Source organism: Pleurodeles waltl, chromosome 3_1 (genome assembly GCF_031143425.1).
Source record: "Pleurodeles waltl isolate 20211129_DDA chromosome 3_1, aPleWal1.hap1.20221129, whole genome shotgun sequence".
Classification (NCBI taxonomy): Eukaryota; Metazoa; Chordata; class Amphibia; order Caudata; family Salamandridae; genus Pleurodeles; species Pleurodeles waltl.
Window position 1 is genome coordinate 409353542 of NC_090440.1, and position 14177 is coordinate 409367718.

The following is a 14177-nucleotide window of genomic DNA, read 5'->3' on the forward strand; positions in this document are numbered from 1 at the left end:
AGATCTCTGTCTAGCATGGTTACAAAAATCTGAGCCAAAAAATTCACCACTCCTTTCCTCACTAGAATGTAATATTGACCCCATTTTTTTCTACTTTTCTGCACGCAATAGGCATTAGAATTAGTACATTGAAATGTATTGATCCACCCTAGCAATTTTCAGTTTCAATCACATCTTTATTTGGAGTGGCTCTTCAATGACAAGGAAAGAAGTACAGCAGTGTTTGCTTCACATTTACTCAAAATGGCAAACGTAGCTCAATGTCAACCTAAAAAGCAGGGGCCGCTGATGTTAAGGAGCGTTGCGGGCATTCCGCTGCCAGTCACAGTGGAGGTGGAAGGAGAAGAACTCCAAGCAGCTTAACATTAAGGTCTGCAGAGTGTTTGCAGTTAACCAAGATGACTTTATTTTTTTATTATTATTATTATTATTTTTTGGAAGGAGGTATCAGGCAAGACTAAGTGAGCGCTATTGCATATGTGCCGGGCAAGGCTTAACGAGCCCTGGAGAGCCAAGCTCGTGTAGTGAGGTCAGAAGCGGTGGCCATGAAGCTCTGCATCAGTCTGCCCTAGGTCGTGATTCCAGTGGCCCGAGGCAGAATAAGCAGAGCGCCATGCAAGTAGATGGATGGGGGCAGGTTGGCCTGTGATGTCAATGTAGGAGCGGGTGGTGCTGAGCAGTCGTGTTTGGGGAGGAGTCTAGTAGCCCTGTTCAACCCGGAGCCGAGGACTGGACCTGTTAAAGAATGGAGAACATGTGCGTCAGTATGTTGAAGGGAAACTGCTCCTTACACTCATGCCTGCTGACCGACGTGGAACTAATATTCAGGCCAGCTCCTTGTATAGAGAATAATTGCAACCCTCAGCTCCCAATCCATGCGTGGTCTCTCCTATGCTATTAACATGCGCGAGCGTTTCACTTTAGTACATCAGTTTATATCACTATAGAGGTATTCATTAAAACTGTTAATAAATGCCTCTCAATATAGTGATATAAACTGATGTACTTTAGTGAAGTGCTCCTGCATGTTAAAAGAATACAAGAGGTGCCCCACCACTTTCAAAGTTCACCAGCCACCACTGCTTCTTTCAGCTGTCTAGCATCTTCACAATTACATGCTGGTTCAAAAAAGCTTCCTCTATATTTTTAAAATACGGCATAGAAATTCACCCATACTTTTTTCTTTCAAATGGTCCACTCTTCCTTCCTTTGCATGCCTCCACTCTGACCGCAACCTTCTCTAAGTCACATGCACATTTGATTTATTTTCCATTAAGGTGTTTCTGCAAACGACCACCAGATCTTTTCAAAGACCACAGCCTATCCTCCTTTGAAATTCGTAGCCCTGCAACCTATCTAATCTCTTCTCAATCATTTCTTACACCCACAGTCCAACCGCATGAATTGAACATAACTCCTCACTAATAATCACACCTAAATATTTAATCTGCCACAAAGAATTTGGAGTGAAGGCATGGAATGATTTTGCCTTGAGGTCAGAAGACTAATCTCAAGGACCAGCAATAACCAATACCACTGAACTAACGACTAACGCTCTTCATTGCCCCATCTGGGGTAGTAACACTATATAAATGCAAATACAATAGTTCTTACTTCACACAAAAGCTCCCGCTCTCCTGTCTTGGCACCATGCCCATGTCCTTGGTGCTACATACCTACTCCCTGCCCTACCCACTGCCTTGGTGACAAAGTGTGAGGGTGGGAGGAAGTTGCACTCCAGGTGGATGAACCGGACCACCCGCTGGGAGTAGTTTGGCACCTCCTGGGCTAGAGCAGGATGGCAGCAGCGAATCTCAAACAGCATCAACGAACTTCAGCTAGGAAAGTGCTTAGTGATGCCAAAACTGTGGTATCAACCACTATTTCAAATCTGGTTATTATAACTTGTAAATTGGCTTTTTCCGAAGCGCTGTTGTCTCAGCTTCCGGCTCTGCAGTAACTGCTGTTCAGTGCCCCAATGTGATCAGGCCATAAAATGGACTCTACAATTATTCCATCCTTCCTCCTTGCCTGCCTCCCTTTATTCCCGCCTCCCTCCCTTCCTTGGGCATCCTATGCAAATATCGCGAAGAACAAATAGCACATCAGGTGCATTTGAGAGAGTTGGAAATATAACTGCATAAGGCCCTGTAGATAAACCTGTCAATCACCTGATGGGTAAGGCACTTCCTTGTTGTTATATTTGAGCATAGGTAATTATTCACTTGACTACCCTGTCAAGAGCTAATCTTTTCCATTGAACCGTGGCGCTGCTCCGTTCTCACGCAAAAAAACAATTGTACTCTTGCATAAAGTTCAATTGCATTTAGTATGGAAAGGAATCAACAAATAATTGTCATTTTTCAATTTATTTTTATATTACGTAGACGTATGTGTTGTACGCTCCATACATTTAGGGTCCTAGATTTATTTTCAGCTACAGCAGAGAAGTAAGTTAAACTATAATTTACATTTCTAAACCTTACATTTATAATGATAAAAAATAATTTGGGGTTCTAAGTCTCCAGGCTTAATATTAATAAAAAAAAAGCAGAAAGTATGAAAAGTTCTTACCATAGAAGTCGAATATAAAGCAGTTAAGTCAGAGCAGCATTCAAATACCATCCTTTAAAATCAATCGGTTTATGATTCCTGTTACTCATGTACAATATTTAAAATCATGTCTCAGTGTGTACACCCAAAGCACGACTGAGTCTTTTCACTATCTCCATGACATTACTCATCCTTGTCAATCACACCATTTCATGTCTTCCATATTTACTTCTTCAAACATATACTGAAAGAAAACAAACCAAGGGTATCATGGCATAAAACTCCACCTGCAGATTTGCCATGAATCTGAAAAAGAATTTACTGCAAAAATAAGTCTGTGTCACAGAGCAAACCAACATGGTGAACTCCTGACACTTGCAGTGGAGACAGGGCAGGGTGCACAAACGTGTCTTACTAAATAAGGTTGTAGTATCAATCATTTGACTATCTTGTCACTAAGATACAGGAGGGTGCATGAGTGAGATTGTGGGAGAAGGGGCATGTGGCTTTTGAAAGTAACCTCATTATACGCAGTTTATGCTGGGAAAGCTGATTTTTAATCTTGACTCAAAGGCCAAGGTACTTCATGCCTCACCTGTGAGACGGGCACATCAGGTGACCAGAGTTAGCATGAGCAGAACAAATGGGAGTTCAGGGTTACTATAGTTAACCATTTTCTGAAACAATGTGTTTAATTTCACAGTTCCCAAATCCACAAAACAAAACGTTCTCCAATTATTCATTTGAGCTGTAGACCATTCCACTGCCTTCGCATTCCTACTACAAAATCAAGTGTTTACTGTCTCCATAGAATGTGTGATGGCCTCACCTATCACACCTGCATCCCTCATTATCTTTATGTGATACTTTGCTCTTTACAACTCCCATTAATGACCTCTGTCCCCTATTATCTTTATTTCCTCCTCTTTTCTCAATGCGAGCACCTCTCCTTTGTGCTATTATTATTTTTCAAATTCCGATCCCTTTGTGACATTGATATTCATGGTCCTTTTCTTACTTTCAAAACTTCACACATCACCATTGCCAGTGAAGGAAGCCTGCTTCACTCGTGCCTAGGACTAGCGCACAAAGGGATCTCTCCTACACCCTTCCCCTATGGGCTAAGGGGTATAGTTTCAAGCTGTGTATAAAGGGATGAGGCAGCAGAATGATGTGCCACCCAATAGCAATAGAGACAGTGAGTGTGCAACAGTAACAGAGGTGCAGGATGCACCATTGAAACTCTTGTAGAAGACTTGTTCACACCTCCATGGGGCAGTAAAATGTCTCCTGACCTTAAGGACCTGATTGGTTTCAAGTCGGGGGATAAGACCGAGAATCACAATATTGCTGGATGTGTGGAGACAGAGAGTGGCTTGCGTCATTGGATGATCTACAAATGCAATAGGAGTTGATTGCAACTTAAACCTATTGATGCTAGCGATTTAGACACGCTGTGAAGCAATATTTGATATTAAACTGGGATTTACAGGATCAATTGCTATTGAACTATGTGCTCAGTGATAACCAGACAATATTATGGACCATTTCCTAAAGATACAAATACTGATCAATAATGCTGACCATGAATGAAAGCCCCTCTAGTTTAAGTAGAGGACTGGCCTGGACCCGCTCACTGATCCTGGATAGGAGGAACCACTCATTTTCTGCAAGAAAGTGGTAATTTGTTGTGATATGCTTTTGTGCAGAACAATTTTTTAGATAGGATTTATAATACACATTCTTTTATTCAGTTCAGAAGTCAGGGCACGAATGTAGGAGTTTTATTGTTTTAAAAAACATTCTTAGGTGCAGAAATACATACCTACATATAGTCACCAAGAGGTAAATTGATGTTACGGTTAGCTTTGCTTGTAAGACCATAATGCACATTTAAGAAACCCTCTGAAAAAAACACAACGTGCAGTTATGGTTACAAAAGAAAACCTAAACAGAAGTGAAATTAATGAAGTTCTGATTCAGCAAACTAACTATAACTTGTACATCCATCATGCACTGCATCCTACCTTGCATGTTACATCACTCATGACGTGTTAAATGCCATAATTGATGACATCACTGGTGTCATTTCAATTGGCATGACAAAATATTAAAAAAATAGAGTTAACTTCTATTTAAAAAAAACATATTTGATTCAGATCATTAGAAACACAAACCTAATGCCAACACCGGATGATGCCATCAGTAATGGCATTTCAGATGGCATTAGTAATGTCATCCTTGATGTCATTCAATATGTCATGAGTGATGTAATATGTGAGGTCTTAAGCAGTGAATGTTTTCACTCTTAATTAAATGGATACAAATACAAATATGTAAAACATCTTACGGCTGATATTATTAAATATTACGTTATCCTTACCACTTTGACAGAACTGACTATGAATATAATGTCATTTATTGGACCAATTATGTATAGTTAATTACACTTTGGTTTTAAGTGTAGTTATAAATATTGTGAGAACATAAGCATTGCACTTGGTGTGCAAGTTAAGGTTTGTGTGGATGTTGTGCATCTTGGATTGTGGCCTTACCCATAGATTGCAATTCCAGTTTACTTTCAATTTTAATTCATAGCAATATCTGCAATTTAACTATTTTTTTATTGATTTTTTGAGGTTTTTAGAAACATACATTGAGGTGTTCTAACCAAAACTAATCATAACGTTACTTTCACCATTGTGTTTTTTTCAGAGTAAAGCAGAACCTTGTGGTGCCCATCGGAGAAGAACCAGCTCCGGAAAGTAAGGATAAAGTGAGCTCTTTCTTTGGTTTCACAGTTTTATTTGATATCCGTCCCCGAGTTTGTCTCTTAGACATATCCCTTTAGTAAGTTTTTTAAGGAAAATGTTCCATTTAAATGGGAGTTACCAAGATTGGCTTGACTCCTGTATAACCATTTTTAATGTCCTATACAAAAGTGGCTTGACTTAATTAAAATCTCCATATGTGAGATTGGTGGCATTGAAATGGTTTGGGATGAATCGCTCAATTATCATTACCACAGGTGTCAAAAGGTCTGAATGAATTAAGTATTGTCTACTGACAATCGTAAGGCGAAATTGATGTGGCTATTGCTCTAGGAGCTCTAGGAGAGATTTATGTCATGTGCTTAACATGTTTGTTTGTGCGAATAGTTTGTTTGAGGAGAGCCATTAATATATTTGTCAACTGGAAATGTGTCAATGGCATCTGCACACTTGACTAGAATATGCACTAGGTTACATGAGTATGTGTCCATGGTGGAATATGGGCATCAATGAAGAACAGATCTATGGACTGCTTGCCAATAGCATGCCCGCCATTATTATCAAAGGAGTGTGTAGTGGTTTGTCATGAAAAGAGAGGACTAGTGGTGACTGTCACACGATGCAGGGCATGATGGATGGGATAATAAAGGAATGCTGGGGCGAAATGAAACGGGAGTCTAGGTGATGGTTTCAGAATAGGTGCAAGAGAATGAGCTTATTTGGAGAGGAGGCAGTAAGTTCTTAGAGGGAGCGAATAAATATGCACCATCGCAAAGTGATGCTAAGCAATGCATTGGTAACTAAATCCCAGTGCAAAAGGTATTTTGGACTGGGAAGACTGGAAAGGTGCCTTTAAGTGCTAAAAGCATTTTGTACTGTTGTGCGTCAAGGGTGCTTTACACTGGAAACACCCATAGTTTTTGATGCAAAGCCTACTCTGCGGAGATAGCCAGACAGGTCTTTGCATTATAAAATTATGGCTCCTTGAAGAAGTTGCCAACAAGACGAAACTTTTTCTTTTGTTTGTCAACTGCCCAAAGAAACAGTGCATCGCATATTTGTAGACGTGCGCAGCACACGGCCAGTGCATGTGATTCTTCTGTGTTTGTCTAGACATAGGAATTTGTTCTCAAAGGTTATGCTTCCATTACTAATCCTATGCTAGAAAGCGCAGAGCGAACCTCTGTGAGGTGACCTTCAAGAGCACCAAACCGGGGGACGACTGCAGCATATCCATCTTAAGGGATATGGCTCTGGGCTGCAGTTCCCACTCACACAGCACCTGAAATGTGGTTGCTGTGAACTATTAGTATAATATGTGATCTGATTCCCTCATTCTCTGCACCGCTCTTGTGGAATTTGTTGTTTGTTAGTTCAGTTTTTATATATTACAGGCCCCGAATGCATCACCTCCACTTACAACATACCCGTACCGTAAAACAGCAGACGCCTAGTCCTGCTACGCATGGTCAATTGGCATCGCCTTCCTTACTGGCAGAATGACACACACTAAAGCAATAACCTGGAATGTGTGAGGTATTCACTCCCCTGCATGCCGTTATGCCATTTACCGTTACCTTAAACACCAGTCCACACATATTGTGCTGCTCCAAGAATCACACCTTAAGCGCTCGGAAGCAGCTAAGCTGCAGAGGGGCTGGCGTGGTCAAGTTTTTGTTCCTGATTTCTCATCCTATGCCCGCAGGGTGCTGATCTGGATCCAACCAAGGGTCCCCTTTGTAGCAGATGACCTAGTGACAGACACTGAGGGCCACAACATTTTTATTAAGGGCCACTTAGACGGAAGGCATATGCTCCTGGGCAACCTCCATGCTTCAAACACTGATCATCCAATGTCCTTACACAGTTTAATTGGAGTTGTTTCCCGTTGGAGCGGGCTCCCAAAGCTACTCAAGGGGATTTTAACAGTGTACAGAATTGGACAGATCATTCCCCCCGCTGCCCTGCACCGCTGCGTCCTCCAATGGTTAGAGACTCAGCGCTTGGTTGCAGCAGTGGGGCCTATCTGGCATATGGCGCCATCGTAAGGTCACTGCCCGTGTATACTCCTTTTATTCAGTGCGGCAGACTGATAAGCACATTTCAACTTGTTCCATCAGTCACCCACATTTATTACCTGGGCCTCATCCATTCGGATCACAATCCACAATACCTTCAAATCACATGGGACAAAGGAATCCCCGCCCGGCCTTACCTGGCGCTTACAACCCACAGCATTGGAAGATTACCTGTGTCTGTTAGCTCTGCCATTGAAGATTACATTGATCTCAATGGCAATACTGTGGCCACTAGGTCAACTGAATGGGACGCATTAAAAGTCACACTTCAAGGCCATAGTTTAGGAATTAATTGGAATATGCACCGGCAATTAGATGGCCACATATTCCGCATTGAGCATAAGCTGCTCCAACTTGAAATGAAGGCAATGGATGACCCTGACAGTAGGCCCTGCCTAGCCGATGTGCAGCGTGAGCACATGACACTCTTAGAAAGATTGCGTTGCCTCCGCTTCGCTGCCCACTCCGCTAAGACTCATGCAGGAGCCGACAGAGCTGGTTCTTTCCTTACCTGGTTAATATCCCAAGAACAACCCAGTCACCGCATTATGATTCTGCAACTGGCACCCTTCTTTACACACAGGTTGAGATACAACATGAATTAACATGGCACTACACCTCATGAAATCAATCGATGTCCACTGCTACTCCAATAGTTACTACCTCCTTCCTAACCACAGTGTCCCTCCCCAGCATCACAACAGATTAAAGAGCAGAACTAGATGACCCCATTACACTCTTTGAAATACGGGAAGCAATACGAGCTCTCAAAACGGGTAAGACCCCACGACCTGATGGGCTGCCTGCATAATTTTATAAAGCCTAGGCCCCACTACTGGCCCCTCGCTTACAATCACTATATGAGGAAGACTTGTCCACCTCCCGCCTTCCAGGCTCCCTTCAAGAGGCACTCCTTATCTCACTTCCTAAGCCTGATAGGGACCCCAAAGCACTGGGATCATACAGGCCACTGGTGCTCTTAAACACTGACTATAAAATGTTATCAAAACTCCTTGCCGACAGATTGGCACTCCTAGTCCCAGCATTGGTCCACTTGGACCAGAATGGGTTTGTTCCAGCATGCACCACCTCAGTCAAGCTTAGGTGTTTTTTCTGCATCCTAGTTCATGTCCCCATGTGGGTTGCTTAGTGTTGGATTTAGAGAAGGCTTTTGATTCCTAAGAATGGCCCATTCTATTTACGGTGCTGCCACAGTATGGACTTGGAGACCACTTTGTCAGACTGGTACATTTATTATACACCTGGCCATCTGCCAGGGTTAAGAAGGGCTCCCTCAAATCTGACCTGATTCAAATTTGTAGAGGCTTATGTCAGGACTGCCCCCATCACCAATGCTCTTCTCTTTAGCAATAGAGCCCCTGGCGGTCACCCTGTGCATGCAAGGATGTGATTGGGGCATACCCCTGGGAGATGGTGTCTGCTCGGTCTCCCTCAATACAGATAACCTATTTATCTTAAGGACATCCATTTGATCCCTGTCACAATCGCCCAGACCCATCTAACCTCTCAAGCTTGAAGGAAAACTGGTCCAAATCCTGTCTTTTCCAAATGAATCCCACCACACCTAACCCCGCCCTTGTTCTTGCTGGCACACCCCTTTCCTGGCAAGCCACCGTGTTTAGATACTTCAGCATTCAGGTGTTTCACTCGGGTGGACCAATTCAATGGTAATCGGTCACGCACCATCAATTCACTTAAAACCCTTGTGGGGGACATTGCCCCTGTCTGTGGCAGAGCAAATAGACCTACTCCAGATGGTCTCGCTTCCCCCCTCTTATATTATTTTACTAACCTTCCCTTGTATGTTCCCGCCCCCTTCTTTGGGTCCTTTGAGTGAGCTATGAGAGAATTCATCTGGAACAGCTCCCGTTGCCAAGTGGCACTCAAAAAACTTTATCAACCGACAGACCGATATGGGTCCGCAGTGGCCAATTTTTAACATTATTATATGGCATCCCAACTGCAGTGGGTATCCAAATGGCTGATTGCCCTCCACTTAACCAACACTGTGTTGCACTACCTGCCTGTAGCCTCTTTAGTATTTTAAAATTATTTCACCCTGCGCCAAAGCGCCAAAACCCGAGCCCATGCATTTAGAGGTGGCACATTGCTGCTTTCACCAATGCTTATATCTCACCTGAACAACAACCCCTTACGCCCATGCATTGGCACTGTTGGGGACACCGCATCACCTCCATAGAGGAACTAACCGCTTGGCATGCTGCAGGGCTTCGCACTATGGGAGACCTTTACAGGGACGGAGTGCTTGATGGCAGCGGAAGAACTGCACCCTGGACATTGTCTCTTACATAATTCTCCGATTGGAGCATTAGGACAGGCATGGGGGAACATGTCACATGAGCCCGCAGCCATCTCACTGTGCAATATCTACATTGACTAGGCCAGGGCAGACACCTGATGCACTGGTTAGCCGACTCATTGCACATTCAAACAGCGCCATCACTTGCATCCCTCCGTAATCACTGGAAAGGCGACTTGAGTTGCCTATGGTAATTCCTGGTTTCTTAGTGGACACTCAAGATCCAACTTGTAATGAGTTAGATTTTCGCTGCCCCTGCTGGCATATGTAACTCCCAGAGGGAGAGGTAGTGTGGGGCGGTTGAATACCAGCGCTTTTCCCAAGAATTAGTATTGTGGGAGAAAGTTTGCCGACAAGAATCTTTACCAATCCATTTATAAGAGGAACACGGGCAGGGAAGTACGCACTGCTGAGTAATGTTAAAGGAGAACTATGCACGAGACAGTATTAAAACAAACAGATGTACCACGCAATAAATGCCAACGGTTCAAGGCCGGGTGAAATATGACCTTTTAGAAATCATTTTATTTTGAAGTGACATGGTACAAGTTGATTCTTCCTGGTCAGATTGAGGAACAGCTCTCTAACAAACTTTACCGGAATCTGAATCCAAGTTAAAAATATTAGGTAGCTACTGTCGAGAGCATTTGTGTGGTTACAGCAGCTTTACCAAAATGACAACATTTGCCAGGTGATGAAAAAGATATTTTTTTTAATATTAGTTATTCTTTCTTAAGATAGAATGTTTATTTAAAGCAAGACCTAGTGTGGCAGTAGTCACCGGTAAATAAAGTCTAGTTATCAATATTCAAGTTAATCAGTGTATTAAAATAGAAAACAGGCTTAGAACGTTAAACCGGAAGTTAGAATATTCCCAGGAAATTAAATGCATGTTCTTTATATTAGAGAGTTGATGTTAAGATAGAGTGTGTGCATACAGCTGTGACCCTGAATTTATAATGTTTACCAGCATTAATGAATTGTTGTTGACTTTGTAACTGGGCACGTCGCTATGGCTACATTTTGGGGAAATCACAACAAAGACACTTCTCAGATGGGTGGTAACTGGCCAAGGGCATGTTGGCCCGGCCCACTTTATTGGCAGGGTCACCTGACTGGTGCTGCCTGTGTTGGTTGGGTGTGGGGTGGGAAGTGCACCTTCAGGGGAGGGGCTGCGTCGTTTCGTATCCAGTAGGACACTACAGTCGCCTAGCAGAGAAGAAAATGGTCCATAATAAGAATTCTTATCTTGATGACAAAAAAATGATTTTCACTAGTATAAAGGTTAGCCTTGTGTTAGAGCTTTCAGACTTAGGGTGGTCTTCCCCCCAAACTTTTGCTTCCTTCTCCACTTTTTCTAACCTTGCTAGTAATAGGAGTCTGTGCACTTTACCACTCCTAACCACTGTTAAAGTGCTTTTGTTGTCTCTTCTAAACATAGTAATACTTGCTTATCCCCAATTGGCATATTTAATTCACTTATAAGTCCCCAGTAAAGTGCACTGCATGTGCCCAGGGTCTGTAAATTAAATGCTACTAGTGAGCCTGCAGCACTGATTGTGCCACCCACTTAGGTAGAATTTTAAACATGTCTGAAGCCTACCATTACAGAGCATCTGTGTGCAGTTTTAAACTGCCATTTCAACCTGGCAAAATAAACTTTTTGCCAGGCCCAAGCCTTCCTTTTTAGGGTCCAACGCAAAGCGCTCTGTCCCTGGTGTAATCTCTCTATGGGCTTGTAACCATGCCCACCGCATGACCAAAGGTTCAGTTGTTTTGAGGGCTTGCCTTTTAAAATCTGCTTGCTTTCCTTAGTGGAAGGCATGCATACATCATGCCTTTTCCGGTGTTTAAACCTCCTCGAGCGCACCGGCCAACTACTGAAAACATACAAGGCTCTGTGTTTTCGGTATGGTTTCTGGACTACTTTTTTCTATTTATTTCCATTGCACCACGATCTCGCTGGGCAGTAGTCGAGCGCTTTGCATCACATTGACCCTGTTACATGGATAATTGCATTTTTACCGATAATACGTTTGACTGTGAGCACCCTTCTGTTTTACTTTTTATTTTCAGTTTATGTGGCAAGAAATGTCCAGTTCGTAATTCACAACGCAGATAGCTCTTACTCAAGCAAATGCAAGACCCATTGTATTGCAAATGCTTGTTAATACATATGTCACCCCTAGGGTAGGCTTTGGACAACCCAGAGGGCAGAATAAGGAGGAGGAGCAGGAGACAGCCTCACTTATACCCGAAAAGGTTGTGTCCTGTCCACACGCAAAGGGCCTAGCAACACTGCATTGTCACTCCATCCAGCTTAGAGCTAGGACAGGGAAGGCAGGGAATTTCATGCACATCAAAGCCACTTACTAGAAGTTTCCCCCACTTTCCAGAACCAGGGCACCAAAGTATAAAAGGGGGACATCAGACACCACCACTTCAGTACACTTCTGGACCTGTGGATTTCAGGAAGAAGGATTGCTGTGCTGCTGAAGGAACGCCACTCTGCTGAACTACTGCTTTGCTGTGCTGACCTGCTGCTGTCTTCCTGGGGAGGGCTGGACCTGCATCTCTTGAACCAAGAGTAACTCCAAGGTCTAGCTGGCTGGCCTCCTGACCTGAAGCCTCAGGGACTTAACAGGCATCCAACAAACTTGCTTCTGCACCTGGAGTCTATCATCTGTGAGTCTGCCCTTCCAAGTGGTGCCATCCCAGTCCTGGACCCTTGGAAGTGGGCATAAGGTGCTTTGCAAGCCTGTCGATCCAGCAGAACCGGCACATCTCATCTGCTGCTTAACCCCTAAGCAGAACCGATGCATCGCCGCTGCTGCATGGTTTGGATCGATCGCAAGAACTCACATCTGCGGCACAGCTTGCATCGTCTTCAGAACCAACACATCATCAGCATAGGCATGCCTTACCGATCCACGACAGCCTCGATGACGACTTTGAATCCGGCACCAGAGCCTTGCAGCTGTTTGGAACCAACACATCATCCCGACTGTGCAGCACATCCGTGACGCCATGCATCTTTGACACAGATCCATGCAATGCTCAGCAAACCAGGATTGAACATACTTTTGTTCAGAGAGCCTAACTGGGTCTCTGTAGTTGGCCCTCACACCATCGCGGTCGACCTGAACATGAGACTTTGTCTCGGTCCAGCTTTTCGCCTTTTGGCTATATTTTACCTAAAACTTTAAAATTCAGTTACTCAGGTTGTACTAATTGGATTGCAGTCATTTTGGTCTTGTTTTATTTATTAAAAATCGCTCTATTTTTCGGACTCTGTAGGCTACTTTTGCAGTGTTTTCACTGTGTTGCTGTTTGAAATGTTGCAGAAATATTTTACTTCTAAGTTAAGCCTGACTCCTTTGTGCCAAACTACCAGGGGGTTGAGCACAAATTAATTTGAGGATTGCTTGTGCCTTATACTGACAATGATTGAGGTTGCTGCTTGACCAGGACTCACACCGCAGTCAACCAACAACTCAGTTTCTTACATTTTGTAACACATTACTTTTTCCTTCAGAAACACTACCCTGAAGAAAATAATTATATTTGCTTGAGAGTGTTATCGCTCAAGTCTGTACATTAGACCTATAGAGCACAGAATGTGGTAATTAAATGAGAGCCTCGCTCATTAATAGAAAATTGACAGCCCATCATATCACTAGCCATAGTAACCTGGTTCAAGGTGGTTATCCTGTGGTACGTGCACTGTCTGTGGTCTGTGTGCTCCCTCAAGACACCACATTGATGCCCACTCATCAAAGCGCAGTGCAACCCAGAACTTCTCAGCACAGGCGATGCACCAACTTCAGTCTTCATATAACAGTAGCCAAGAGACACTTTCTACATTGTAATTTATACACTCATATAGAACATGCCTATAAACTACCAATAATTATAATAATTGTTTGCTAAGGCCCTCCTTATGGGTGACCTCATAATACTGTCTTTGGCAAGAACAGTAGCTTCTGCCCAAATCTTTATTACCAGACATGCAGTAATTCTGAATGTAGCATTATCGCATCACAGTTACCACATCAGTTGTCTTGGTTTATGCATAGGAGTGGCTTTGCTACAGAGGGACACATGTTTTAAATGACTAAGGGCCTATTACGAGTTCGGCAGACGGTTTAGGTTGTGTGCCGAACTGCCGCCAGGGAGGTTGCCGCCACAGTGGCTACCTCCCCTTCAGGCCCATTACAAGTTTCCCAGATGAGGCCCTAAATGTTTTGTCAATGCCCCTGAAATAATATGCCAAACTGTTGCTATTGCACTAGATCGTGAATATATTCCTGATCACTCTCTTGACACACCAAAGTGATACAGTCTTAGAATATTGTGCCCTAAAAGTCTCACAAAAATGTTGCGTCTTATATGCTGTGTCACGTAAGGGCTATTAACTGGGGAAAAAAGTGTATG

At 43.3% G+C, this 14177-nt stretch overlaps 1 protein-coding gene across 2 annotated transcripts in view; it reads left to right on the forward strand.

Moving 5' to 3' along the window:
* FES (FES proto-oncogene, tyrosine kinase) overlaps positions 1 to 14177 on the forward strand; it is a 385097-nt gene that overhangs the window by 33357 nt on the left and 337563 nt on the right. Inside the window, exon 2 of one of the 2 annotated variants that reach the window (XM_069222643.1) lies at positions 5269 to 5329. The gene's annotated coding sequence lies outside the window, so the exon portion shown is untranslated. The remainder of the gene's footprint in view (positions 1 to 5268; positions 5330 to 14177) is intronic. The other variant, XM_069222642.1, reaches the window with a different exon arrangement.